The sequence below is a fragment of the Pteropus alecto genome, unplaced genomic scaffold, assembly GCF_000325575.1.
Source record: "Pteropus alecto unplaced genomic scaffold, ASM32557v1 scaffold164, whole genome shotgun sequence".
Lineage (NCBI taxonomy): Eukaryota > Metazoa > Chordata > Mammalia > Chiroptera > Pteropodidae > Pteropus > Pteropus alecto.
Window position 1 is genome coordinate 23,507,654 of NW_006439568.1, and position 4,873 is coordinate 23,512,526.

Below are 4,873 nucleotides of genomic sequence, written 5' to 3' on the forward strand. Positions count from 1 at the left end.
AGTAGGTCTGAGCCACCATTACCCATAGCCTTTACCCCCTAATTAGTATACTCTTGATCGGCTTTTCGGCTTTTCCTCCTTCTCTGTTTCACTCTCACTCCCTCGTTGTGCTTGTAGATCACCTCTCAAATAAGTGAATGGCACCCAAATTCTTATCAGCAGGTCTGCTTCTTGAGAGAATCCAAAGTAAGACAGTTTGTACAAACTCCCATTGTTTTCGTGCATACGGATAGCTCCTTTGAGGAGAAGCATTATTTGTTATCTTTATTTATCCCCAGTGCCTAATGAATGGTGGGCCCTCTGTAGATGCTTATTGAAGTGAACTGAGGGTAAAACAGACTGAGAGGCTTGAGGGATCATCTGAGGAAGACCTGGAAGGGTGGACCAGTGGGCACAGGAATGAAGAAGAGAAAGGAATTACAGAAACTGGGTTGTAAGGAAAAAACATATTAATAAATGAAGGTTGAAAAACTCCCAGAGGCAGCAACCATGAAATTTTCTAAGCAGACAGAAGTGGTATGATAAATGACCAGAAGGTGGGCCCTAGGGAGGGAAGAATCTACATTGGCATTTATGAGGCCAAGAAAGTGGAATTTCCAGCTGTATGGAAGGTGTAGACTAGGCAGAACACAGAGTCAAGATGAAGGAGTGACCTGGTTCTTTCTTTATTTTTAAATTTTATTTTTTAAATTAATTAATTAATTAATTAATTTATGGTGACATTGGTTAACGAAATCCAATAAGTTTCAGCTGTACACTTTAACGGTAAGGCGTATATATATTTACACTGGGTGTTCAACTTCCATAGTTAGATTTCTTTCTGTCACCACATATTTGATCCCCTTCACCCCGTCTACCTCCCTCCTCCCCCACCTCCTACTCTCTGGTAACCACTAGTTTATAGTCCATGTCCATGAGTCTCTGTTTGTTTGTCCTGTTCATTTGTTGCTTTTAGGTTTATATTCCACATATAAGTGATATCATGTGATTTTCAACTTTTTCTGTCTGGCTTTTTTGCTTAGCATGATTATCTTGCAGTCCATTCATGTTGCCGCAAATGACAGTATTTCATCTCTTCTTATGGCTGAGTAATATTCCATTGTGTATATGTACCACATCTTCTTTAACCAATCATCTATCGTAGGACATTTCGGTTGCTTCCATGTCCTGGACACTGTGAATAATGCTGCTATGAACATTGGTGTACAAATATCTTTTAAGATATGGGTTTTTAAGTCTTTGGAGTAAGTACCCAATAGAGGGATTGCTTGACCTGGCTCTTTTTAAGGAAAAACCACCTTGGATAGTCCAGCCCCAGACTGATGTGTCCCATTGATATCAAGGCTTAGCCCTCTGAACACCTGCCACCTGCTTCCATATAGTTTGTGCTCAGCAATGAATATTAACATGGTAGGAAAAAACATAATTTGCTTTGTAAGTGGCTAAGCGTGTGCTAGGCTCTAGATCCACTGTGGGAGAGTCAGTGGAGAGAAGGTAGAGGAAGAGGACGATGCTCTGAGACGTGGTGTCCCAGACGCTCAGGTGGGGGACTTAGAAAAGCCCAGGAGTAGAGAACTGGGTGTTTATTCAACAGGAAGTATGCATTGTTTCATCACAATGCTACATCTTTCCTTAATTTTTTGCTGTTTGTATCCTCAATTTTATTTCATGTGTGGTGATTCAGTCTTAATGAAAAGTCTCAACTGATGTAGATAAAGAGGCAATGTAAAGTACAATATTCAATTCAACGAACATTTATTGATAGTTACTAAGTGCCAGGGGCTAAGCTTAAAGTGGGCAAATATATAATCCCTACCCTCAAGGAGCTTACAATTTAGCAGGTACAGATTTGCAGTCTTGCTAAATATACTACACATATTATAGCACATCTCCAGGGGAGCACAAGGAAACGTATGCTAACTTTACAGAGTGGACAGGGCAGGGACAGCTTTAGAGAAGAACTGAGGTTAGAGCCAAATTTTGAAGGAAAGCAGGTATTTCAACAAGAAGTGAAGACAGGACAGGCACTTTCAGATATTCATTTGTTTGTTCACTTTCTTCGCTGGACATTTATTGAGTTCCTGTTATGTGACAGGCGTAGTGAATAAAATGATAGTCCTGCCAGTTAGGGAATGCATAGTCAGTGCCAGAAGCTGACAAGAATCAGGCTGTGGCCTTACAATGGGACAAGAACAAAAGTAAGTGTTTAGCACAGTGTGATATGGCACACTGAATGGCACAGTATGCTTCCAGCCTGGAAGATGTGGGGGAAGGTGTGCTAGAGGAGATGACTTCCCTGATGAGACCCGAAGGCCGAGTAGGCGTAGGCCAGGTGAGAACTAAATAGAATATTCTGGGAAAACGGGGCCTTTCTGTACAGGGCCTAAGGAAGAAAGTGAGAAATAAGGACTAGAGAGGTAAGCTGGGACAAGGTCATGAACAGCCTTTTGAAGCAATTTGGACTTTATTCTTCTGGCAATGGGAAATTATTGAGAGGCCTAAAGCATGGGTTGAACACACCGTGTTCAGATTTGTGTTTTAGAAAGATTATTCTGGCTATGAAGTAAAAAAATGAATTGGAGGAGAGAAAGTAGGCATGAAAACCAGTGGGAGGGTGACTGTAGTCATTCACATGAGAAATAGGAGTCTAGAAATTAGTGATAATGGCAGATAGAGACAGGAAGAAGTGACCTAAATAGCACATGCACACACCCATAGGCACCAAAGAATGTAGTTGAGCTGAGGGATGGATGCCACATTAGGTGGTTACAACCTGTAGTGAATGGTAGAAATTGATGGGAATCGAGGCCACCCAAATGTCAGTGGACTTCCAAGGAAGTCCATGCTAGGAAGTTTGGAATTCACTCTAGAGGCAACAGTAAACCATTGATGGTTTGAAGGTAAAGAAGATTGTAACTCTGAAATCTTTGAAGGATAGATTGGCAAGAGAGGACACTGTCACCATTTTGTAAACGAATACATAGTCCAGATGCAAAACTTAGGAGTTTGAAATTTCCATATAATAAAAAGAATCTGACTTTCAGAAATTCAAACTTCTTCTGCTATTTTGTTCTGTTCAGGCCCTCAGTGGATTGGATGATGCCCACCCACTTTGAGGAGGGCAATCATCTTTATTCTGTCCACCAATCAAAGGCTAATCTCTTCTGGAACACTCTCAGTGACACGCCTAGAAATAATGTTTAACCAGATATCTGGGCCTTCCCTGCCTCAGTCAAGTTGACACATAAAACTAACCATTATACATAGTAAGCATGTGGTGTTAACCTTATTTGCTCTCTTACTGTTGTGGGGATTAAATTAAATAATGTATATAAAATTCTCAGTAAAGTTATGGCCCATACAAATTGATAAATGAGTAATGTATAGCTATTACTGTTGGTTCTATTATATTATTATTAATGTTAAAATGATGAACTAAATCGATGACAGTGGAGAGCCAGAGAAGGGCTCACTGTTAGCAATGTCATGCTGAATACAAACTTTGATAAAAACACGCCAAAAACAAAAAAAGAGATAGTCCTTTTTTTCATCGTATTAGAACAAATGGAGGTAAGAAAGCTGGCCAATTTACTTTGAAATATTGTGATATAAATTAAGAAATATTGTGATATGATATGAAATATTGTGATATGATTAAGGCATATGGTAAGAATGAATGATTTGATAGGTTTCATACTCCTCAAACTCCTATATTGAGTATCCTAAATTCTTTTTTTCAATGCATAGACTATATCATCAGTGCAAATCATTCCAAAGTGAGTCATTTCTTTTTAGCCTAGAATCTTTTTGTCACATGGAAGTTTCAGAGCTTGCCCTTTTTGGGGCGATGAAACATCAGTTGGTAATTTTTTCCCTTTACTTGTGCACAGAAGTGTGTTTACCCTAAAAACAAAACAAAGCAAAAGATATGTAGTATTTGAAATCCCTGGCTCCACTCAGGATGTCCTCTGACGGTAACTCTGTTGTCAACCTTGGGAACAGCCACCTTGCTGTGCAAGTCTGGACTCTCTGGAGCGATGCAAGGACTGTGACCTGGGCTTTGGGCCATTCATGACTAAAAAACTTGCAGAGGGAAGAGCCAGAGTCAAGCCTCATCTCCTGCACAGAAAATGTGAACACAAAAGAATGAGTTTCTCTTCCATTGTGCCAGAACAGCTGGAATTTTTATGAGACAACTTTCGAGGTTATGGCTGGATGAAGAGTTAAATATCCCTCAAAGGAACCAATTGGAGAGTGAACACCAACCAAGACGGTATCGTAAACTCCGTGAACTTCTCCAGCAGAAAGTAATAAGTAATACTTGTGCAACCCTGTGAAACCATTTTTCTTTCCACTCCCCCTGGTGACACACATTCTTTGTGCACCCAAGAACAGAATGGTGGCCATTGGGCCGTGAGTGTTTACTCAGCAAATGACGGTGCCCTTAGGAGCCTCTCTGACCCAATATTTTTGGTCTTTTGAGGGCTGGCTCCAAGCTAGCCCCATGAAGGGTCTTATAACTTTTCCAGAACACTGAGGATCATCATTTAGACACTGAAGTAGTAACTGCCTCAACCATCCAGTTAAAAACAAATAGAGCTCTCAGGGTTCAGAAAGATGTTGATTTCCCATTGTTCCCTCTGTGTTGAGGTCTGTTTAAGAGCTTAGTACCACCTGTCTATTGAGACGCATGTTGAATAAACAAGACTGAATTTTTAAATATATAAATTTTTGACCCTAGACTTGTCAATGCAATATCAACTTTACATAACTGGATAATAAAATCATCAGGGAACGCACACTCGTTTTTCTCTTTCTTATCTGTTTTGGAAACGATGTTTTAAATTAGAGCTGAGAAATGGGAGAAGGATGA